The sequence below is a fragment of the Halictus rubicundus genome, chromosome 3 (genome assembly GCF_050948215.1).
Source record: "Halictus rubicundus isolate RS-2024b chromosome 3, iyHalRubi1_principal, whole genome shotgun sequence".
Classification (NCBI taxonomy): domain Eukaryota; kingdom Metazoa; phylum Arthropoda; class Insecta; order Hymenoptera; family Halictidae; genus Halictus; species Halictus rubicundus.
Genome location: NC_135151.1, coordinates 10,155,016 through 10,181,206, shown reverse-complemented (window position 1 = coordinate 10,181,206; position 26,191 = coordinate 10,155,016). Strand labels below are relative to the sequence as shown.

Sequence of the window (26,191 nt, the reverse complement as noted above, 5' to 3'; positions counted from 1 at the left end):
GTCTGGAACCTTGATCTTATCAGGAAGTCGCCGTGTATCAGCGTGGCGATAAAGCGTGCGATCGGAACGCGAGCAATTCCCGATAAAAATAGCACGCTCTAGGCCTCCGGATACGTAGAATTCCGCGCGTAACGTGATCCACACGAATATCTAGTTTTCAAGGGAAATGGTACGGATTGGGATCGAGCCGAAAGAGTATTTTTCAATGATCAAATTCTAATAGTGCGGTTGCCTGCTTAAGAGACAAGCCTCCGTAGATTCGCGATAGAGTAGAGTGACCACGTTACCGACAAAAATAGGCGAAAAATATGCCTCTGTTTTACGTGCCTCAACTTTTCATCCTCATATGAGAATATTTTTCGGTGGGAAGGGCTCATTCGAAAGCGAAAGGGTTCAATCTAGCGCGAGCTGGTCATGAGCTGACGAGATTATGCGGATATTTGGTAATATAAGCGTTAGAAGTAGGACAAAAATTGAGAATGTACAAGCCGTGGACTCCAAATATTTTTATGTCATTGGATGAGTTTTCTGAGTCTCCAGCTACAAATTGAGCTATATTTTGTCTCGATTCTCCGCGAAATAAAGCCAAAAACTCGAAGCACGTTTCTTGCGTCAGAATTCGTGATATCGATAATACAGAGCAAAAAATGTGACAAGTTTAGTCACAGACTTAAAACCCGTCGGATCAAGATCAAGACGGATCTTAAGTCAGTGACTTAAGCAAAATGGCAAAAATCACGTGACTACCCTTGGCTTTCAACCCAATGAAAAAATTTCAGCTCGATCGGATAATTTCTTCTGTGTGGACCGGAGGCCTCAACTTTCAAAATTTTAATTAAAAAGTTCAAGTTAGTTCAACTTTTTGCCTTTTTTTATCCAGAAGTGTATTTGTTGCGTAAAAGAAGCAACGAAACATCCGTAGCTGGTTTTGGAACGACACAAATGGCCTATCGGCAGTTTAAAGTATCAAACAATGCGACTTTGATGCTGATGAATACAAAAAAATTTCAAAACTTTACTTTTGACACAGTAAAATTAAATATTCACGGAATATATGTTTCGGGTGCTTCGCATTACTTCGGATCACGGTTCATTAAAAAAAAACCCCCCCATTGTGATCCATGATGTATCTAAGAGAATCAACAAATGCATTTAATTCTGTTAGTTGCGACTACATTAAATTTTCAAGTCACAATGATTCTTGTCCCAATTTTTCGAAAAATCGCGACATGGACCCGTCGCAACAGAGCCTGGCCTCGTCCAATTTCATAATGAATTTTACCGCTAATTGACCTTCTCGGGCCGTTCAATCGACCGAGCGTATTCGAGCGGAGGCTCGACGATACTCGCTCGGTGCGAGCGGATCGTTCCCTCCACGAACAGGACAATAAATTCCATGAAAGTTCGAGTTAACGCGAGTACGTCGACCTCGGCCCACGATCGATCTTGTATCTCCCTGCTGTGTGCTTAAAGGTGCACGCACAACGATCGATCCCGCGAGTAGGTGCAGGGAATCGTTCGAGTCGCGAGACCTTAAGCCGAGTTCCTACTCGGTGACCTTGTCGGACAACTCCTGCGTTTCTTAGAAGAATGGCCGCTAAAACGGAGTCTCGAGTTTGTGGCCGGACGGAGGGTGATTAACGGATGCAATGGAAATATAGAAAGTTTACTACGTGGGGATGTGGATATTTTTATATAAATATTTTTGGTCAGGTTGCTCCGGTCACAAAGTAATTCTTGCCAAAAAGTGATCTATGTAGATCGCCATGTGATTTTCTGTTTTTGGAATGAATTAGGCTCAAATTTCATGATTTGGCTGCATGAGTATGTACTATTTACCGGTACAGTGACTTTTCTAAAACAAAAAGAAAAACTGAATGACCAAGTTTCTGAAAGACAATGCCTGAAAGTTTGAACCCCTTGCACTACTATTTATTTTGCGATTATAATGATTAGAAATTTCATTAGAATTTCGTAGAAAAAAAAAGATAGTTTATATTTATTGTATGCCTATGTTTTCTCCGAAGAATATATATCAACTACAACAAAATAGAATTTTATTTCGAATTAAAGGAAATTAATAACATATGTATTTATTAGACTCTGTTTGGATTCTTCATCACGAGTCTGACTCGATATTGGGGGGCAAGGGGTCAAAGGAAGGTCACAAATTGATTCTTTCCGGTTTTTCAATGTTATTAAAGGTTTGTTTGAGCGTGAACTGTTTTATAAGAAAGTAAGTCCATAGTTGGAACGTCCGAGGCGGTATGAACGCGGCTTGAACGCGATAATTCATTCAATTCGTTGCAGCTCGAAGGACTAAAGCGAGGAAAGAAGTAACAGTCATTCGAGAATTGCATCGGCAAACGATGGTCCCGTCGACGATACGCGAATGGCATGAAACGATGAAGTCCAAGAATTCTCGAAGGCACACCGAAGAAATTCATTTGAATGTTCATGTGTAAATTTAAATTTCATTACCTCGAGTATCTATGCGACAAAAACAGTGTGGATCACGTAAATAGGATGACTTATATGTCAAACATCGAATACGCTGTTTATCTACCAGTACGTGTAATTCTAGCAGTCCAAGTGATCTCGAACAAAAAAGTATACTACGTTCCAATAAGTTTTCCGTGTATTTACATACTCCGCTATGTATATGGTACAGGCACACCGATCACGATTTCCTTTTTTCGTATATTGCTGATGCAGTCTATTGTTCTTGGCCTGTCAACGCGTCTTTCTCTCCTCGTCCATAGTATCCAGAATTCGTGTCCCTGCTCTTTTTATTGCCCGTTAGCTTAACCAACTAACACCTTTGTTCTGTCAATCAACGGGACTCGCATTTCGTGAGGAAATAAATTTGACATTTCTCCTCTTCATTCTTGGGAATAAAGCGTATCTGCATTTCCATTGGGCAATGCAAAAATTGAACAGTTATGAACGGTCTACACGTCAAGGATATCGAACGAGTTGCCGCTAGAACTAACGTAAATTAAATAAAACTCGAGAATGGGTGCGATGAAGAAAAAGACAGACTCGAATTAAATTTACAATTGTTTCAAATGCACGAAGATTTACGGTTTAATCGTAAGAACAAACGTATGAGTAATCCCTTTGTGCGAACACAGTGATTATTCACTTTATAAAGCACATATAACATCGAAATAAGGTTTCATAAAATTTCCAGGTACCGTTCGGTTCGATGAAGTTCGCAATAAAATAAATTCATCTCTCGTTTTTAGTGACTGAAACTCGCGGCACGGTTCAAGCACAAACAACCATGACATTTTAACGAATTAAGAGAGCATGTCACCGCTGGAATCGTCGAAAGCATCGCGTGGTAGGGCAATTTATCGGGACATGCGCCGCGGCGCGGCGCGATACTGTTATGCTTTCGTCCGGGTAAGTTGCCGGTTTCGGGATAGAATTTTCAGATTTACTGCGTGGCGTTCTTGGATAGCGTCAGCTAGTGCTGACGTTTTGTAAACATTCCGGTTCGCTGCGTCTCGCTGCCGAAAAGCTATGACGCGACGAAACTCGAAGCGCGACGGCTCGCGAACGCGAATCCCTCGAGCGAATATTATCGTTCGGGCCGCGCCGAAGCAATTTGCCCGTGCGTAAACAAGAAGAGATGTACGGTTGTAGAGACGATCGAGGTCGGAATATGAAAAACACACCTTGAAGAGCACAGCGCACTGTCGACCGCTCGATGCCCAGGAAAGAGGAGACGAGTCCTGCGGAGGATCGATTCGCCGCCGCGGGGATTTCAGGCAAGAAACGAATCGCTCGGGAGCACCGGCGCGACTACACCGCCCAATGACTTTCACCGGCTGTTTTCTGGTCGACGTGCACACACATGCACGCCATGCAAATTATACGGGCTGCCCTTCCGCGTGCACTAGACCGACGCGATTAGGTGACTACGGGATCGATCCACCGAAAACCGCGAAGGATGCCTACTCCGTGGCTCGACTCGACATTATTACCAGACTGCGGATCTTTGTGCGAAATAAAAATTGTCTATACAGTATTTACTCGATATATGTCAACAACACGGGTCTTGCCAGCGTCGTGTATCGTCCAGGACACATGCCCGAGTAATGTTCACCCCGCGGTAGTAGGGATAATTCCGCGACGTTTATCATCCAGACCTTGGCGACATATATAGAGAAATCACTGTACATCCCAAATATGTAGTCGATAAAAGTCCCAGAACTATTCCCAATCGGTCACCTCTAGAGCTTCGCTGTCCTTTTCTACGTTCGGCGTGGATCAAATAATAGCATCTCCTGGCCGATATATGTCCCTGGCTACACCCGTGTTTTGGACAAATATCGCGTAAGCACTGTGGTAGGAGAAAAGTTGCCTAATATACAGTCGTTTTTTTTTTTTAATTGATCATAGATACTACATATATACATGAAAATTTTGAAATCTTCCATTCATTGCTTGTGCAGTATGTATTAGATCGTATTGTGATGTATTTCCATCTTTACATTATCTCGTATGTATTGTTAAATAACCAAATTCCTGCGATCTCTCCATATTGGAACAGTTCCCAACACTGTAGTTTTGTATCCAAATATTGGGAGGTAAGTGCACTTGATTTGAAATAAAGTTTTACAATAAAGTTCCGAATATGATTCTTTTTTATTTGAAATTTTGTTTTTCTTTATTTGAAAATTCGTATTTTAAATTTAATTTAGCAGCATTTATGACCGCCTCCATCTGGTCAGTAGTCCATTTTGTTTTCTTTTCGAATGCAATATTGAGTAATTAAATATTCTATAACAATCTTTATTTGAAGAATATATTCTAATAAATCACGAATCATGATCATCTCCCCGTAAGTAATAGGCAGACGGCATTTCATACAAAAATTCTGTTTTTCTCGTGACACAGATTACCGGAAACTCAAAAAAAATCAATAACAAAAGAATGTTTAACAGAAATATTGAAAGGTAAGTTTTATCGAAACGATAAAGGTTTGTTTATCAATGATATACGACGGTCCAGGTTAATTTCGTCGCGGTATATTTTTGGAGAATTTCTATCTCGTTTCTGTGAATGGCTGAACCAGCTTTCCTGATGATCTCCATCTGCCGCAGTTGCACGCGACCTTGTACGTCGAACGCGACGAAATTGTTTTATCTAATTGCTCCCATCTGGCTGCTATAAATCCACTTAATACGGCCTTCGTGGAAGCCAAGTTCTCAGGGATCTAGGATGACTTCGGTTCAATCGAACTGCGGAGAAATTCTCTTGAAACCGAGTCGCTTCGGGAGAATAATCTTCGAAATGGATGGCTGGTCCAGGTATACTGTGACTGTACAATCCGTCGAGGCGAACTTAGTGGACACCGTGATCCTCGGGATCTTCGGTGGCTTTGATCGATTTTGTCGCGGAACATCATTTTTGGACGCTGTCGAATTAAGAAGACAGAATTAGGAAGATAGGCTCCAGTTATTTTTTATTCTCCAGTGTTTCGAAAGAGAAGAAGCAGCTTCCGGATTTTGATTGTTTCAAATATAAAAGAAGCATCTTTAAAGACTCCGGTTGTTTTAAATAAGAAAAGACATCCTCAAAGAGCTACCTCGTTTTCTTCAATATTTGTAGAAGGTTGGAAATAATATATCGGCAGAATTAAATTCTTTTAATCTTTTCCCAAAGATCCGATACACGGAGTCTCGGTTAGGCCAATGCATCGACTTGCACGTCAGAATCCCGTTTCGTGCAACTAGCGGGGTACTACTGTACCGGGTTGTGTCCTATTAAAGTGTTCGCGAAATCCAGGAGAAATTCCGTTTTAAAAGAGCACGTTTCGACGGAGGTCCATCGGAAACGCTTTCGAGAGCGCGGGATAGCGTGGACGAGCTAAAAATCGCGTGAAAAGAGACACGAGCAATTAGGCCGCGAGTCGGTCGTCACGAGAACGCGACAGAATGACGTGAAAACCGTGCGATGAGTGACTCCTTTCGTTTCGACGCCGCTTAATCCTCAGAAATTGATGGGAACCTTTCACGGTAACGGAAAATCGGTAGTGTTCTCGAAAGTTCAGGACGCGTCATTGTATCGATACGATGCGATCCCTCAGGGCGGAAATCATCGGTGCAATCTGCACCGATGTGCACGTTGCACTGCGTGCATTTTTCGACCGACTCGGAATTCACCGATCGATCGCCCGTGGCCAAGATCCGGAGAATCGTTAAACAATTCGCTGGTTAACGCCTCGTTAATTATCGGGAACGAGGGGAATAAAGTCCGCTTTCATAGTTAAACAGGGTTTCTAATTGTTATGATCAATCGTACTGCCCATCAACGCCCGTTAATGTTTCTATTAACGCTCGGGCAGTTGATAGACCATTCTATGGATTTAATTTCTTCAATTTTAGCGCTCGGTTAAACTGCGATCAAAGACAGCCAATTGGAGTAAAGTATCTTGATTATGATGTCTATCAACCGGTGGTGTCAAATTAAATTGAATATCTTCTAATGAATAATTTATTTGCGGGTCATTCGACGTAAATTATGCACCAGGCTTGAAATGAAGTGAAAATTGAATACGAACATGTGCAGAATTTATCTTCTGTGTTTAATATTCATTTGATCGCCCTATAGGGGAGTTAGTGTCAGCAAACGTATTCTGAAATATGATTTCGCAATTAGGAAGGTCTTGCTATGTTTATGGTGATTGTGTAGACTATAAACGTCCATTAATGTGTCTATTAATGCTCCAACGATTACTAAAAATCACATTTCGCTTAGGTAAATGGTAAACTCGTGTTACCCGAATGAAATTGGACAAAATTTGACATATAACATTTGTGACATTTATAAACCGGTAGTACGAAATCAATTCTGCCAATTAACTCAATAGACTTTTAGGTTTTCTATTGGATAATATAATCAAAAGTGAAACGATATTTTCGTTCGAGTGCATAAAATAAATTGCTAGGAATTGAATAAGAATATTTACAAAATTTACGTCATGTTGTATGTTGTCCTCATTGTTTAATATTTACGTTAGCATCCTGTGGTCACGTGTTTATCAGCAAGGATGTATTAAATTCTATCCTCGTGGTATTATATTACAGAATACTGCTGACGCAGCGCATTCTTCGTCTTAAATAGAACCGCGAACGATGATTTCCAGCTAATCAAAATGTTACCCCGCATACAAATGGTGTAGGTCATCTCTGATGATGAGTCATGCGGTGTAGAGCATACTACAAGCGTGACTCAACGTAGATTATAAACTTTTCATACAGATAAAATTGATTCGTAACACTAGCCAACTGTGATTCAATTTTCCATATGTCCGACAGAAGATTAAAAGTATATAATGAAATTATAATTATGAACGGCGTGCGACATACTCATCGAATCTTTAATTTAAAATCCATGACTCGTTTACCGAATCGTGACTAATAACTAGATTGCACATCGTTATGCAAACGTAATTTACGCGAATGCGAATTAACAGGAAATTAGTTTACAACATTGGGGATGCTATCAGCCACCAAATTAAATAAAAGTCGTACTACTTTCGTCAATTATTATATTTAAACTGTACACTAGTAATAACATTTTCATTTTTCTTCGATACATGTGTGCCAAATTTTAAATACTGTCTCCTTCAGATCGTTCTTATTATTACAATTGTAAAACAATATTCTGTCCCTTATTCGTTGTAACTAACAAACCCCCCCCCCCCCTTAAGGGGGTGGTTAGAAACCCAGAACCAATGGATTAAAACTTTACAAAAAATCGCCATGTCTGATTAAAAGGTAGCTAGATAAACTACTAATTGAAAGGAGATTGCAGATAACGTTACACATCCTATGATATTGTAAAACCGTCAAATTTTGCAACGTTTGCGGAAGAACGCCCTCGTAGTAACTAACGTTAACGGGGCCAGTTGCGAAAGGAGTTTGAACGCAGCGCGTGTCCGTCCGAAAGAAGCGTATGTCATCCGAAAATTCGCGAATCCCGCAATCTCGCCTCGCACTTGGCACACGGTCCGCGTGCGAGCGTAACTAGTGGTGCCGCCCTAAACGCGTGATACATTTTTCGGCGACAGGAGGGCTTCGTTATCTCGACGGGGAAAAGGGAACGGGACCGTCGCGTCGCGTCGCGTCGTTTAGCGGTAATTGGAACTTACGAGGCGTTCGCCGTAAATTAAAAGGCTCGCGACGAAGAACAAACTGCCTGTCGTTTTCGCGGCGAGCAATAAAGGCCGTCCCCATTCCGGAGCGGGAGGATGCGACGCGAATTTTTCTGGAGCCCCGTATATACCGTCCCGCCGCGTTATCGTTATCTGTGATAACACGGCCGAGAAACGACGAGGACGCGATCACGGCGGCGCTGCCAGCTGCTTCAAGGTTGCCCTTCCGCGGGCCTCCTCGTCCAGGTGCAAAACAAAAAAAAAACGAAAGAGAGGGCAGGATCGACGGCGAAGCATTTTACCCGTTCACCCTCGAGCGAGACAACTGCCTCGGATGAAACCGAGGATACATAGATCCCGGGGGATCGACTGTCTGCTGATCGAGCGATCCGCAAAGGCAAAGCTCCCCCCTCATCGCCATCGGACATCCGAAGCACTTCCCGGCGAAAATTGAAGAGCTTGTTGCTGCAACACAGCCAAGTCTAAAGCGCTCCGAACTTCTGGCTTTTCGGCGAAACGCTTCACGATACTCGCTAATTTGTTTAACGCCCGCGATGCCCTCGGCGAAACACGCCAGCATCGTTTCCACGTCTTCGAAACTGCTCCCTCCCTTTGTGAAGCGGAAGCTTTGTTTCGGCTAAGGAAATTTTCCTGTGTTTTTTCTTTCTTTTTTTTTTAATATTTTCTGTTACGCATAGAGGAAATTGTTGTACCGACAATCCGAGATCTTATCTGATTGTGAAACGAATCAGACTCGAGCGTTGGGACACTCGAATACGATCTCTTACTTCGAAAGAGTATGTTAAATTCTTTTTATCCAACGGTTTTCACGTTAATGCAAGAACGCATTCGTTACCAAGCACAATCGAGGTAAATAATTCTTTACGAGTACGTATGTTAATCAGCTCGAGTCTCATTTCGGTAAACGAAAAGTCTATTCCTAATGGATGACGTTTCGACGCGTTACGCAACGGCAACATTCGCATATTCATGACCTGGACTGCGGCCTAAGAAAGTGTAAAAGTAGGATTGCATATTCGAGAACATCATGTGAACTGTCCGTGATGCACGAAAGAAATAAACGATTCAAAAGGCCCGGAGAAAATCAATTCAAAAAGATGGTTCAGTCTCTCGGCATGCGAACGTATTTTTAGAAGATTCATCGATGAACAGTGTTCATTCGAGGATCAATAACTTAATCAACAAAAAAATCACTTTAAAGATGAGAATTTATTTTCAAATCTGCGTTAGTAAATTCATTGAACAAATTATTCAACGTCTGCGCATACGTCTGAATTTGCAAAATTTTAGAAACAAAGGTTCACTTTCTCACCCGTTACATAAAGTCTTTACGCTCCCCTTCCACCATCAATTTCTCCTTTCTCAACTTTCTCGTATTCCCCTCAATTTCCCCTGTCCGATGACACTGGTACGGTAATTTTTCGTACCCAAGGTCACGTGCAGGTCATAATATCACAGGTCGTTGGATTCGTCTTGATCTCGGCTATCATATAGCGATAATAAAAAACCATTTAAGAAAACTTCGATGACCTTGAAATCTTAAGAAATATAACCTTGAACCAATTTTTTGCCTATCATAATATTTTCCCTCCTGAACCACCTAATGTTTTCCTCTCAAATTTTCTTCTACCATAAAAAACAAACGAGATATGGTCGAGTTAGGTGAGACACCCTGTATATTCCTTTTTCTGCGGCCGTTTTAAGGATCAAATAAACGACTAAAATGGCTCGAATAGCATCAATTAAAAAATTAGTCGGTCGGTATGAAAACGAACTTTCTGGAGGTTCTTCGATGCTCACAGGTGAATTGTACTCGGAAATCTATTCCGGCGGGTCGTCGGTAGTTAATCGCGTCGCCATTAATATATTCCTTTCGCAGCGGCCGCGGCCGTTTTAAAAATCAAATTAATCGCGCGAGCGCGTGCGATCAAAGCGAGACGGCCGCGTTATTTTCCGGCGAAACGGCCGCTTAATTACTTGTCACGGACGCGAGATGATGCATCGCCGTCGAAACACGGGATATACATAAATTTCGCGCGGAACGAGCGCCGGACCGGTTCGCGAACGGCCCGTGAACGAGTTTCGTAGTTGCGCGAAATATTGCGGCTCGAATAATGCACGGTCCGAGCACTGTAATTTTATTAACAGATATCGATTTCCTATAAACTCGACGAAGATAAACGTTTCGTTTGTCTTGGTAAACCTTTGAACGACGGACTGCCAACTGCCAACGCTTACTGCCAACGCTTACTGCCAACTTCATTAATTATTTTACTTGTTTTGGGGAAAATATATTAGTTTTTAATTGACCCTCGGATTTAAACTTCAGACGTTTAGTAGTTTTCATTCATTTTTGTTTTAATGTTTGATTTGACCAATTTATTCGTAATCGCATATTTTAAATAAATCCATCGCGTTACAGGAGTTATAAACAAATTTTAGAATAAGGGATTTTAAAAATTGCCGAATTATCGTCCAAGGATAGTATGAAAAGGAGTCCTAAAAGTTAAGATCTCACTTTGCTTATCAATACTACGCTAAGGAATATTTTCTAAATTATTGTATGACAATCAGACGCGGCAGGTGATTGTCAAAAAAATTAACTGAAACTGTTCTTGACCATTTGTATTTTCTATCAACTACAATCTGTTCAAAGTGTGTAGCCGGATAAGGAGGTCAAAAGTGCCAACAAACCAAATTAAATTTGCAATAGGCCATTCGATAGCTTATCCAAATAAAATACTTTGTGCCAATTTTCATCCCTATATGTCTATATATATATATATATATATATATATATATATATATATATATATATGTGTTTCATCCCTTTATTTTCAAATCTTGAAATTACTTCATCGAATTAATTAAGTCTTCGTGACGTTTCTCAGATACGATCTTCTCTTTACGTCGAGATTATATGATTTCCACTGTCTCGAGACTTCTTCATAATGAAACGGATAAGTAACGTATATAAACTAAACGATTTAATTTCGCGAATCGGAGCAGATCTTCGAGCGCACGCGAGCAAGCTTATCGCTCAGACGTGGGTTGCGGGTAAATGCGATGTCTGAAAATTCGCATAACGGTGTTAACCGATTAAATATGGTAAGGAGATTAAAGCAGGATCACGGGGGGAACATTTCGATTATCTCCTATTTGTCGGGCGCAAAATACGGTAACTCGGTTTAATATTCGAACGGCGAAGAACTTCTAAAGCCGTTGTTGCTTGCAGAGCAAGCTTTGATCGGCGCAACATTGCTTATTCATGAGACGAGTCGCTTATAACAAGTAACCTTCCTCATTTTCTGTAACGACAAAACTACAACGATAACAATTTTTCAAAATCCTTTACGAGAAGCTCGTTCATTCCTATCGATAAACAATGAGTTACAAACTTATGTTCGACAAGGTACAAAAAGAACGTTTAAAAATGACAAACTTACAAACATGATTTATTGTATAAAACTGGATACATTGTATTAAACAAGAACTGCAAAAGTGGGCTTTCATATCTACAGTCCGCGACACTTGATTAGACGCAGTGTTATTTTCATAATATTTTAATGTAATAAAGTTTAAATTAACTTTTTTTCCTTGTGCATTCTATTTTTCAGATATAGTAATTAAAGCTTACGCACTTTGCTTGAAGAAATTGTTTATTCTGTATAAAAGTATTCGCTTTTTCTGAAAACAGTCGAAATGCATATGCGACACTTGATTAAACGCGGTTCCTTTTTTTATAGTCACGGTCCTGTTTTCTGCATTTCTTTTGTTTCATTTCGTTTCTTAGCAACCAATGTATCATGTCCAGAATTGTACTGCAAGAGCAAGCTAAAAATTTGTGAGAAAAACGAAATAATGGGACGTGCAAAGCAGTTAAACGGTATCGAAATTGGAAAGATTCAGGCGTTAAAAGAAGAAGGGTATTCCAAAAGAGAAATTGCAAGAAGATTAAATAGAAGTGAATTTGTCATACGTTCCTATTTGAAGAATAGTGAAAATTATGGAAAATTATACAAAGGCAGAACTAAAGAGGCTCTATCGCCAAGAGAAAAAAGGTCGGTTTTGAGGATTGCATCGAATTCTACTTGTAGTGCGAAGCAAATTGCTGAGAAGGCTAATGTTTCAGCGAGTGTACGAACCGTACAAAGATATTTAAAAAAGATACCCACCATCGAAAGAAGATGCATGAAGAAAAAACCTTGTTTAAAAGAACGTCATAAAAAGGATAGACTCGAGTTCGCCAGGAAGCATATGGATTGGTTGTCACAATGGCAAAAAGTAATTTTTTCTGACGAGAAAAAGTTTAACTTGGACGGCCCAGATGGGTACTCCTATTATTACCACGATTTGAGAAAGGAAGAAAGAATTTTTCCTCGAAGACAGCATGGAGGAGGATCCGTTATGATTTGGGGAGCCATAAGCTCTAAAGGTGTCGTGGATTTGAAGGTCATGAAAGGGCGGCAGGATTCACAAAAATATTTGGAGATATTAAGAGCAGCAAAAATTAAGATTTTTGGCGTTATTAATGATAATGATTGGATTTTTCAACAAGATAACGCTGCAATACATACTGCCAAGATAATCAAAAAGTGGTTTGAAGAGCAGGAAATAACGTGTTTAGAATGGCCAGCACTATCACCCGACATAAATATAATAGAAAATGTTTGGGGATTTTTGTCAAGAAGGGTCTATATGAATAATAGACAATTTTCAAGTCAAGAAGAGCTGATAACCGCGATTGAAGAGGAGTGGAGAGCCATACCACAGGATTACATAAATACATTGTATAAATCATTACCAAATCGCATATTTCAAATCATAAATAAGAATGGAGGATACTCAAAATATTAATAAACCATGATTGTGATGATAACAATGTGTTTTAGCGGTTTAATTACAGTGCGTTTAATCAAATGTCGCAAGATTATCCTTACTTTTTTTCAAACAAGCGAATAATTTTGTACTGCATAAATAATTTCTCGAAGTAAAGTATGTAAACTTTTATCAAATAGAATCTATCATATTGAAAACACAAAAATGATAATTTAAATTTCATTTAGTTAAAATACAGCAAAAATACCACTGCGTTTAATCAAGTGTCGCGGACTGTATGTGACAATTTGTCAAATTGATTAATTCTTCAGATAAAAATTAATTAATGTTACAGTGGACAGCGAGAATTACTCTATTATATTAATCAGAAATGACAAAACTATGCTTTCATATGTGTATGACAATTTAACAAATTTTTAAAGCCTTCGAATTGGAACTTATTTACTTATTCTTATCGGTAAACAGCCAGTTACAAAAAGAATACGTAAAAATCGAAGACATGCAACTGTTATGGAGTACTAACCGGGAAGGACAAGATTAGGCTGTTAGTTGAAGCATGTGGTTCGGGCAGAAAAAAGACCCGACAGATTTAACAGTTACTGTCGAAAGTGCAGAGTGCTCCAAGAGTGTTTGTACACAATTGGCAGCAGCTTTGCAGAGCGACGATCCAATTATACTTGGGAAAGCCCGACGAAAAACCAGCGTAACTCGTTAAATAGCATTATCCGGTTAACGGTAACGCGTGGGCATTCGGTTAACCGTAACAATGTTACCTGTGGCAGTCGAGTGCTAACTGAACAATCGGTTGCTAACCGGTTAATCTCACGCCTCTGCGGTCCGCATAGAACCGGTCAAATCAAGAGCTTCTGTCTATACGACTGTCGTGCGCTGCATCGACCGCAAATACCAGGAAGTATTGACAAAGAGAATTTTTTACATAATGTTGCAGGAAACGCTCAATCAGCAGCCTGGCAACCGACGTACATTGAAAGCGGTCGTAACACACACACACACACGCGCGCACGCGTTTTTGCGGAAGCTAACCGCAAACACCTTCGTAAGCAATTGTTAAATAAATGCCAACCGAGCTACAAGTTGCACCAAAGGTAAAAACACCGATAACATTTTTCCACGTTTATACCTACAAAAGTAAAGTAACGGCGCGGTAAATCGTGATCAACATCGTAAACTGGCAAAAATTCGGAGTTACGATCGCGGCGTCGAGTATGATAGATTCGTGTCAGTGTAACAAAGAATGACTGTCGAACGAGGAGCACAAGGTTGTCGTGGTCGTGGACGCGCGAAGCATGCGAAGTTATGGCGAGCGCGCACGGTTCTCGTCGGTAAACGAATCCGATCACCTTTTTCTCGTGCGCGCCGGGACACGTGGACGTCATTTATCTGTTCATTGTCATTCCCGGCGGATGAATGGCCGCATATTTTCCTCGCGAACCCGTTCCCATCCATCCCGTGGAGCGACGGGGAAACGTGTATCGCATGGGAACACGGTTTCCATGTAGGTATGCACACATAGCGAATAGTTCGAACGGGGGCTTCAGGGGATCGGTTTGGTTGTTCGACGGCATTGTACGAGTTGTTTCACGCGCTCGAGGACCGTTTTTGATCGACCGAAACCAAATGTCTCTCTGTGCTCTCGGCCAGCGCGCAAAAACGAGAGGACAGAGAGACGGAATGGTAGAGAGAGAGAGAGAGAGAGAGAGAGAGAGAGAGAGAGAGAGAAAGAGAGAGGGAGAGGGAGAAAGAAAGAGGGAGGGACGCGTCGGTCCAAACCTTGTTCACGTGCCGGGGCCATCGGAAAGTTCCGAGATCTCGTTCCCGAGGCGTTTCATTTGAATGCGGATCGTGCTACGTCGAAAACTGCTCGACTCTTCGGAACTGCGATGATTGATACATTGAAAGCAGAAACGCCCTTTAGGGACTGATACCTTGGCGAAACTTCGGGGCAATCGCTGCACCCATTGATAAAGGACACCGTTTTCAGGCGGACTTTTTGCGAGAGACGTGGACGGCGTCGACAATTTGTGGGAAAGACGATTGGAATTGCATTGGGTCCTGCGTCTCGTAAAGAAGACAGGAATACTCTAATGGTGGAGTTTTCATGGATATTTTTTGGGCAATCGCTGTACCCGTTGCCAACAGATGCTGTTTTTAGGCAGACTTTTCGCGAGAGACGTGGACGGTGCCGACAATTTGTGGGAAAGACGATTGGAATTGCATTGGGTCCTGCGTCTCGTAAAGAAGACAGGAATACTCTAATGGTGGAGTTTTCATGGATATTTTTTGGGCAATCGCTGTACCCGTTGCCAACAGATGCTGTTTTTAGGCAGACTTTTCGCGAGAGACGTGGACGGTGCCTACAATTTGTGAGAAAGACGATTGGAATTGAATTGGGTCCTGCGTTTCGTATAGAAGACAGAAATACTCTAATGGTGGAGTTTTCATGGATATTTGTTGGGCAATCGTTGCACCCGTTGCCAACAGATGCTGTTTTTAGGCAGACTTTTCGCGAGAGACGTGGACGGTGCCTACAATTTGTGAGAAAGACGATTGGAATTGAATTGGGTCCTGCGTTTCGTAAAGAAGACAGAAATATGGTACTCTAATGGTGGAGTTTTCATGGATATTTTTTGGGCAATCGCTGCACCCATTGCCAACAGATGCTGTTTTTAGGCGGACATTTTGCGAGAGACGTGGACGGTACCGACAATTTATGGAAAAGACAATTGGAATTGAATTGGGTCCTGCGTTTCGTAAAGAAGACAAATACTCTTTAATGGTGGAGTTTTCATGGAAACTTTCTGGGCAATCGTTGTGTCCAGTGACAAAGGAAAGTATTTTTACACAAATCTTCCTATAAAGCAAATAATCCCTGACTACAATTTTTAAGAACAAATCTATGGACTTTAATTCATTCATTTTTTAAAAGGAACAGGAAATGCTTCCTTGGGGGTTGATACCCTGTCGCAAATTTGGTTGAAACGTAACACATTAATTATTTGGTCCGCAGAATTGCAGCAAATTTGAATTTTGTTTAACTTTGTTGAATTGGTTACAAACGACGGGCTTGTATTTGTAAAGCTTCGTCCACACTGAAGCTTCATCGAGTAACTTTTTGTCGCTTCTTCTTATTTCCTAAATGCCCTAACAGGCGATGGTTTGCCGAAATTTCTCTGTTTTGCTTAATTGAAAAACACGGGCAGCTCCTCCGTTTTAGCCTGTTCGTCACGAATCGTGATGGCGGCAACAAAACTTCGGCAGTATCCCCATGAACCAGTTTAATGTTTCCCATTATCTTCAACGGCTCTTTTTATACGTCTTCTTTCAACGACCCTATGAAATAATCAAGTAATATTCTGGTAAAATAATTTCAAGCTAGCTGGAATATAAACGAGAAATCAACGTCGGTTCGATTGATGTGTAAATTAACCATGAGAATTGAATGAAAAGAATGCAGTTGCACGTCTGAAGGTTTGCAGTCGTCTCTGAATGGTTAATTCCAACCAGCAGGAGTTGGTTAGAAATTTGCTTGCACTGTTCATCGATTGAATATACTGAAAGTGGTATTACTGTTACCAGTTTGCGTTTTATGTACCCAGTTTTGTCGTAAATGCATAAACTCCGCAGACTATTGATCATAAATACGGGCATCATGTAAATTTTATAGGGAAAAGGGGATATTATCGAGGGTGGAAACTCGTTCAGCCCGGATATACTTCATTATTGTTAGTAGACTATAGATCTGTAGTATTTATAGCTTGTAAACATCTCTTTAAAGAGCAGTAAAATAAAAAGATTGCTAAACAAACAGGCCATTTTTGACCATTGGTAGACTAATAAAGAAGATTAGACTTTCATTCCCTACACTAGAGAATTCATTGTGTCTAAATCGTCATCGTACTAAAACATTTATTTCACATAACTTTCATTTTATTACCCTACTCTTTAAGAACTCGTTTTAGTTCATGTTCTGCTGATAAAAAGACGAATGCACTTTCCGCAGCCCAGCTGTCAATAAACATTTGTATAATACGTGTTACTCCATCTATTCAATTTATAATGAAAACGACCAGTATGTATGCATGTTTGCTTTTCTTTTTATTTTTTAAGGACAAATTGAAAGTATTATTTTATTATCCAACTATGCACACGGTCTACCAGGTCGTTTTATGAAATGCTATCTTCGAAGAACTGGCTTCAACAGAGGGAAACCCTAAGCGACGAGCCCTTTGCGTTACGTAGCCTATAATCATACCAATGTATTTTTCATTTTTCCGCCGTTTCGCCCCATTCCGCTCCACGTTATTGCAACGAGTGGTATAATAAGACCGTAAAATTATGCGCAAGTTTTTCCGTACGGTATATACGTATAGGCGCTATAATTTCATAATGTAGTCCGAGAGACGTAATAGTCTGGCAGCTGGAAATGGTGTTCCAGGTCACGGGACGATATTTAAAAATGTAGGAGGGTCTCGGAACGGGTCAGCCCGAGGCTGTTGACATTGAGATAGGTTTTGGAGGAGCCTGAGCGTGTCCCCCGGTATACACTCCATTCGCTTTGGCTGACACTCCGACGGAATTTTCCGTACGGTCTAGCACTCGTCCCGAATCGATCTCGCGCTCGAACGGTGTCTCGCACAAGTGTTTGTGTCTACCGGAGAAACTGTGTATCGAGAATACGCAGTCGGCTGATGACCTGACGTCACGCTGACTAGGCCTTGAGGAGAACGTTATGCAGCCAAAGATCTACCTGGAGTGGGACGAAAAGATAAATTGTTCTGGTAACCGGTGTGCATCGGGTCTGCTGAACACGAAGACTGAATCGCTGTCGTTGCGACTGCAAAACCGATCCGACATTCATCGGAATAAGTACAAGCCGATCAGGTTGTTATTTAATCGAACTTACTTGAATTAACGATCTCCAGTTTTACATGGAACTCCATTTTACGAGCGACCGGAGACCGGGCTGGTCAATAATGATTATCGTAGCTTCCAAATTGTATGCAGAAAATGTTTAAATATCTAAATATACACGTCTGGTTCACTTCCTAAACTGTTCCCTGAATTGAATGTCAATTAAGAACTTTTAGTGTTTGGCTCGGTCAATATATTGGATCTTGTCTGGTTTATCTGCCATTTACATATTAATTCGTATTGATTATTTACAAACGACTCAAATACAGTATAAACAAAATCTCTATCACTTACAATTTATGGATCTCCAATATGTTGGTTGAAAGACTTGAATTCAAAGGAAAGTTGAAATTGATTCGAAGAGCAATTAATTTGCACAGCTAATAAATCAAATGTTCCCAAGGGCTCTGCTAAATCAAATGTGAATCTGAGTCGTTTCTTGAGGATTCTACGAAACAGAAAGTGAAATAGCTTCTGCCGAATTTATTCATATATTCCAAAAGCAAGCCCAATAACCAGAAGATTGTTTGGTCCGATCAATAAATTCTATCGAACCTTTTCTACTTCAGCTTCCAAATTATATGTAGCAATTTGAAAACAGTTAAATTCAACGTAATTTGTTTCCCAACGATTTCATTGAATCGAAAGTAAACCAAAGGTTTTCAGGTTCTTTTCCATTGGACTTCATAATTTCCAAGAACAAGTCCAATAACTGGGAGGTTGTTATGTCTGATGAATAAATTGTATCGAACCTTTTCTACTTTAGTTTCTGAATGTAGAACAATTTTAAAACACTTAGAAATTACCCTGATTCGTCTTTTACGGCTTCTAACAAACTGAAAGTAAATTTGACTAAGTGATTTGTCTACTAAAGATTTCCTTCGATCGGACTCCATTGTATTCCAAGGTTGAGTATTACTGTTTTAAAATGATTGGAGAAAGAAATAAATGTCAATGTAGCTCCTGTGTCCTGCAATTATTGCAGACAATTTTTATTTTGCATAAAAATCCGCAGTCTATTGATTACATATAAAAGTTCCTGCTACCTTATCACAAACATACAGTCAGTCACATAATTGTCACATAACTTTTTGAACCATTCTTAATCATTTATAACTCGTGAATCAGTTGAACCAATTTCGACAAAATTTTCAGCATATTTGTAACTTCTATGAATCTACAAAGTACATTTTTCAAATTTTCGTTACAGACTCGAACAAAAAAGTTGTGGCACACTACTTTTACTATTTTCTCCGTAATTCCGGCTAAACGCAATTTTTCCAAAATTTTCGTTACGTATAGTAAACTAATCCTAGCTTGGCAGAAAAACTGAAGCGGTTCTAAAAAATAAAAAAGTTATTCTTCAGATCAACGGTTTCTCGAAAATAACGAAACAACAATACAGAGAATGTGCTCGAGTTTGTAAATATTCGCAGTGTTGTTATATATTTCCCGAAAGGGCGCTATAACAACGGCAAAGACCGTCGAAATTGCTTTGGCAACGGTGTTTGCGGTTTCGCCGATTTTCCGAGCGGATGACCGAGCGCGGGAGATTCGAAATGGAAGCGTTTGGGGTGGTTCGAGGCACGCGGAAACAGAAAATCGATATTTCTGTCGTGGGGAACACGGGCATCGCGTGCACCAAGGCATCCTTGGGCAGAGCCCGCGATTGAAACTCGGCTCGTGACACCCGACGTTACCTGGCAGGTCAAAGCCGACCCAACGGGACGAGGAGCAGCCCGTTTCAGCTGGCTCGGCTGGGTTTCGTGTTCGTCCAATCCGTCCGAAATTTAAATTCCACGGAAACGCCTAACACCCCCTCCACCCCCTACCGCGTAAACACGAGCGAGAGAAACGCAACCTGAATGGCGCTGCAACGGATTTACCCTCGAATCCGTTACACTGTTTCCGGCCCGCTGATTTTCCCCCCTTCTTTCCTTCTGGCAAGTTTTTCCGAACGAAAGGTACAACGTTGTCCGGAAATCGAAAGAAACCGCAGACGTTTCCCCTGAATGGGGGAAATTTCTTGGGACATCTTTGTGAGGCGATGCTCGTTTCCCGCGGAGCTTTAAGCCCTCCGCACACCGGATGCATCGGAGGTATAGTAAATCCGCGGATACCTGCGGTTTTTGTCGGGATTTACCGCGAGGAAATATTGCGCGCGGCTCGGTCACCGTCAGTGCTGTCAACGTTTTATCTGCCGGATGTCTGCTAATGGGCTCCTTCGGTGACTATGCTCGATCGAATGGGAACTTACGAGTTTCCTTAAACAGTTGGTATGGGTACAAGTGAGTAAATGATTGGAACTATCGCGTATAAGCAAGAACAAGTATACCAGATTTCTTATAAATAGGCTTGTACTAGCTCTAGAGAATAAAATTCATTCGGAATAAAATTTATTTGATAGTATTATTTTGGCACATACTTTTTAATGAACACTTTATCCTTCAGGCGTAATAACTTTGATTTGCCCGTATGCATACGGCCCCATTCTGCAGATTTTTATGCATTTATGGCATTTACAAATTTTTGAAGTACGAGAAAACATTTACATTGACACAAAAAAATTAAATCGAGTAAACAAAATTAAGAAAAATTAAAAAGTTAAATTGAGTTAACGAAATAAATTCAGTACATGCGGTACAACATTTTTAGACTTGTTCTCTTTTCTCTACATGGCAAGTCAAAAGCGAAACATTTATTAAAATATTTGTGACTGTCGATTGTTAATTATGAAATGTATATGCAGAACAAACTTTTCAGATTCTACACTGTATCCTTCATTCGTGCTCGTTTCCTTTTGCTTCCCAAATGCATGACCTGAGTGTGTATTCATTTTGTAACACGATGTAGATGAAGCACCGTGTCAGTTCGTTGATAAATTTCTGTAATGTTTAATTTACCAGTGAAAAGATTAGGTGTCCCGGAAACGAGTACATACATGTACTGTTCTAGTATATGTAGAACCCCTGATTGTGACTCGATGGCGAACCTCAAGCGTTATCGGAAACTGTATCCACTCGTACGCGTCACTTGCAAATGTGTCATTGTTACAGTCTGCGACTACTGGACGGTTTTAATACTTTCCGCGTAATATGGGTCATTGGTAGCCTATAGTCTACGTCAAAAACAAGACTCCGATTAATTACGCGCGGCCATGTGCTTCATCCGAGCGCAGATACTGTGACAAATTGAGGAATTCGATTACTGCATCTAATTAATCCTTGTACACAGTTCGTTCGAACTATTACACCTCGCCTTGCGATTCCTTGAAAAAATATTAATGATAAAAAAGCACGAATGAAATTGGAATTGGAATTTTGGTTCGCAAAAAATGGAATTTAAAATGTGCAGCACGAGCATGCTTCGAGATCGCGAAGCAAAATGTGTAATCTGTGCACAGTTAACCTATGATTAGGTTCGCTGCTATTGATCAAAATTACAACGTAGCGAAAGTATAATTTTTTTAACAATTAGCTCATTAGCTCAATTTTCTGTATTTTTGTACTGGCGACGACAGTTTTGTCGTGCTCTATTCTTGCGACGATGAATAATTCATAACGATTTACATTAACATCGAAAATGTTTGATGAATTGCTGGATGAACGGTAAACAAAATATAAACGGATATTTGAGCTTCTCCTCGCAGGCAATCCTGGGAATTGAAGAAACGAAGCAATAATCGCGAAAGTGTAGCTCGTCTTTTACTTTCTCTTCTAGTCTGAATTGTCTACAGGAATTTCTGAACGGTACAGTACTTTGCAAAGTGGGACAGGAGGAAAACGTCACGGAGGAAAACAAACAAGTTGTTGACAATTTCCTGTTACCATCTACAGATAAGGATTTCTGAAGAATTGTGATCACAGTCTAAAAATTGGAGTGCAACGAAGACGTAACATACAATGTGTCCCAAAAATATTGTACTTCCTCGAAAGGAATGATTCCTAAAATCGTTTGAAGTAACTTTTTCCTTTGCGAAAATGTTCTCCGCCGCTGTGTCGAGGAGTTATGAACGGAAAAACACGGACCAATCAGCGCGCTGCAATAGCGGACCGATTCCGGCTCGGCCAACGCCAAGTCACACTAGGCTGTAGCCGCGAGCTGATTGGTCCGTGTTTTTCGTTAATGACTCCTTAACAAAGCCACGGAGAATATTTTCGCAAAGGACAAAGTTCCTTCAAATGGCCTCAGCCATCTCCCCTTTTAACGAAGGTTGTATAAAAGACATGAACGCTCCGAAAATACGTTCAATCGAGAGGTGGAAACGGGGCTTAATCTCGAGCAGCCATGTACCTCGCGTGTACATAGTTCTACCATACCCAAACACGGCACTACGTACACAGCATACTCAATTCACACGCACTCTGTAAATTGTTCTGAACCACGCATCCACTCGTCGCGTCTGGAGAGTGTCGTCAGCGCGAACGTCACTCGTTATCAGCGCTTTTTTCGAAGTCATGAAAGGTCGACAAATTCTACCAAGTACGCTCCTATCTTTCCATTAGCGACTAACATCGCCCCCCCCCCCCAACTCGACGATCAAAAAATGAAAACAACGCAAATTACGTCGCAAATGATTCACTGAAATTCTGAACTTCCGAATAAAAATTGCAGAGGACAATCTCTATCGTCTACAAGCTGTTCGCGATCAGAGGTTTATAAACAGTGGCAAACAATCTGTAAACAGTTCGAGAGCTGTTTGCGGTGTTCGACGAAGATAGAAGAGTCAACAATCGAACGATCGATCGGCAAGGATATAAAGATTCCCCGAGGACGATAAAACCGCGAGATCCTGAAGAGACCACTCGGCTCGGATCGAAGCTGTTTAGAACAAAGGCGATCGAACCGGTTGGGGGTGGAAGGGGGGAGCGAGGTGGGGTCACCGGCCAGGACAGGCCAAGTGTTTACTTCTTGTAGAAATTCGTTTAGCTGTCCGAGCACCGTAGAATCTGGAAACACGTTCGATCTTGGCGCAATGACTTCAGTCTCGTGACAATGTACAGTGTCAATTTCTTCGTTACTCACAGATTTTTCTTCGATTATTCATCGCTCAATTATTTCTATAGCTGAACCCCTTGACGCGCAAAGACGTTTAGATGCGCCATGTGTCATCTTTATGCGGAATAAAAATTGGCTAAACTAAGCTCAATGAAAACAAAGAAAGTATAATTCTCTGCTGGCCAAAGTGAGCTCGAAAGAATCGATTTTTAGCGAGACATTTACCCCATGAATTAAATTTTGAAGCGTACCAAAGACCATAATCATCGTACACGACCCCGACAAGACAGCGGAGCAAAGAAACACAGCGTATCCAGAAATAACTATACCCCAAGCATAGCAAGAAGAAACAAATCCTCAGACCTATCCTTCGTGGACAGAAGAGCGAAGATTCTCGAAGTTGCTTCTCGACTCTGGCGTTGCTGAGCACGTTTCCTGTAATCGTGCGACCCTTGAATCCACAAAAGAACCTATTAACAGTTGAAAACGTCAAGACAGGGTCCACGCACATGTGGCCGAGTCGACGAAGAGGACAAAGACTCCTTGTGCTGAGACATGTGCGCCCTATCTTGTCTCACAGAGGACAACTCCCGCAGGACATACTGTCATAACTAGGCTCCGGGTCTTTATGCAAAATAAAAAGTTTGTGTATCGATTGTAAGACACAGAAGTTAAATAGAAATTGATATCTTTCACGGATAATGTTAATATAGCGAAAAGAATATATTAAAACTCTTGAAGTCTTCCAATCTTCTCAATGTTTCAGTTTGCACCTACTCGCTTTTGCTATGAATACGTATAATCCGGAGTCTAGTCACAACAAACTTTTTGGACATTTTGTACTCGACTTAAAAAATGTACTAAAGTAGAAGGCTAACGAGGGGACAATGACAATGCATGTAGTATCTATCTAAGAGTATGTTAATACATTTTGGAGCAGTTTGTTTATGTTATTCCCTTTTCGCAGGCGGCGTCCCTCTGGGGTCGTCGAAGTCGATTTACCTCGGTCGACTTCCGAACCGTTTTGCACATTTTGTACTCGCTTTGGAAAATGTCCTTTAAAGTAGAGGGCTAACGAGAAGACACTGGCAATGCATCTAGTGTGTACCTATCTACGAACAGGTCGCTATATATTGGAGTACTATATTTGCAGTTTTTCGGCCCCAGTGTGTTGGTCCGTTTTCGCAGACGGCGTTCCCCGTCCCCGAGGGAGCGCAGTCGATTTACCTTGGTCGATTTCAGGACACGTTCACCGAGGATTAATCAGCGACGGGTGCAACCGGCGCCTCGGGCACTGAATCCGCGGTGCGGGGGCGGATCCTCTGCTGGTGCCCCTCGAAATTTGTTCTCGCACGTTCCTCCGGAGTTGTCACCGCGTAAAATCGACTCGTACAGCGTTCGACACGTTGCGGGCAGAAGGCCGTTTTACACTGACCCCCTGCCACTGGAACTTCTACGTATAACCATCGTCAACGTCCTGCCACGGTTGCCATGTTGCGTGGCTCGGTTCCCTTGTGTCCGTCCGTGTGCCGACGATGTACGCGCGCCTTCTTCTATCGTTGTGCGCGAGACCGTGCTCTATAGTCTGCTCGACGGTACGACCGACTCGTGATTGTCGGTTTCTGATCCCGTGGAACCATGGCCTGCACGCGAACCGAACAACCGAAGCGACGAAAGAACTCGCCGAAAACGCTCACGGGCTCCGCTGCGGAATTTCTGCACCGTCGTTGCGGAATTTCCCTGCGACCGCTGCGGCAGCATGACGAATCAGTTTGCCGCCGACTTGTGGTCCCTTGAACTGTTCCTAATTTGTTCACGCATTTTCAGGATTCTTTGTGTTTTCTTTTATTCGAGTCTCTAGGTGTGGAGGTGACGAGATTGCAGTGGCAATGTAGTCCACCTAATTCGTTGACGATCCACTTGGCTGGCGATTTAAACTCTTAACACGGTGAATACCGATTTCAGGGATTAATCTCTTTTTTAGGATCTAATTGATATAGTTACGAACGAAACCCTTGCTTCAGCGATATGAATCTCCTGCAGTTTCGGTAATCCTGATACGATTTCACCGACAAATATTGTCTCCGCTCCCCGAATTGATTGACAATCAACCAGATTGCGATTTAGATCCGTATTAAGTGGACAATTCTCAGAAGAAACTTTTGGTATGATCCGAGTCATTTTCCCTAGAGGTTGTTCCCTTTCTGTTGCCAATCGGCTGAAGATAAATCGTTCAGGTACTTTTCAATCTACGCGATTACATAATTCGCACCGGCTGAATTACCGGTGCATTAAGGGGAAATGAAAAAAACACGGTGTTCATGCCTAAGAAAATAATCGTTCGAGGAGGTAATAAACGTGACCCGATTGTGCGATTCGTCGCCGATAAAATTATGCAGCCGAGGCAGCGTGGCGCAACCGATTCTCGGAGGTCTATTACCACGTCCTCGAGGTTCCAGGTAAAAAAAAGGTTGCTATTTGTCGAAAATCGGCGCGCCATCCGATAATCAGCGAATTGAATTCGGGTGTTTACGGTCTCCATTCGCGTTCAATTAGATAATATCGCTGGCGTCACCGGATTGTGTTCCCTCCGAAAACGAGAAATCGCGAGACCGTCTGGCTTCGCGATTAGCATAATTTCTAGAGAATCGTCGCAGTCGACGCGGTATCGTCACGATTTTCGTGAGTCCCTCGTGATCGCTTCACAGTGATTAGGCAGCAGCGTATAAAGAGATAGCGTTCCCTGTGCGAGACAAATTTTTCACCGCTCGCAACGAACGTGAGTTTGCGAAAACATTTTTAGCACACGCGTCTAAGTATTTCCCAGGAAGCGAAAAAAGCTGTTTAATTATTCGTAAAATTCTTGCGATCACAGGTGAAAATAAAAATTGTTTTTAAAACTGATGCAATTTACTATTTAAAAAAACTGATGAAATTTATATTACTCTGCAGTAGCTACACTGCAAATCTTTGTGCGAAATAAAAATTCTTTTGTTAATAATCGACATTCTTCGTTTCAATGCCTTTTTGTCTAGTTAAATTTTTCCTACGCATTTTTGTCATAATGCATCAAATCCACAGACTAATAATAATGTAAACAACATACGTTTTTAGTTGTTTTCAGGCCAAACAGCTGCGCAACCGCGCACGGACGTACTCCTCAATCGCCATCGCGTGCAACATTACTAACAGCGCGATATTAACATTTCCCGTGGCAGAAAGGCGGCATTT

The 26,191-nt window shown here is 41.4% G+C and overlaps 1 protein-coding gene and 1 long non-coding RNA gene across 5 annotated transcripts in view; one reads left to right on the top strand and one right to left on the bottom strand.

Moving 5' to 3' along the window:
* Mdr49 (Multi drug resistance 49) overlaps positions 1 to 24,407 on the bottom strand; it is a 148,227-nt gene extending 123,820 nt beyond the window's left edge. For all 4 annotated transcript variants that reach the window (XM_076785300.1, XM_076785308.1, XM_076785302.1 and 1 more), the window contains exon 1: positions 24,188 to 24,407. The gene's annotated coding sequence lies outside the window, so the exon portion shown is untranslated. The remainder of the gene's footprint in view (positions 1 to 24,187) is intronic.
* The window catches only part of LOC143352662 (uncharacterized), a 607,068-nt gene that overhangs the window by 494,149 nt on the left and 86,728 nt on the right, over positions 1 to 26,191 (top strand). The window lies entirely within an intron of this gene.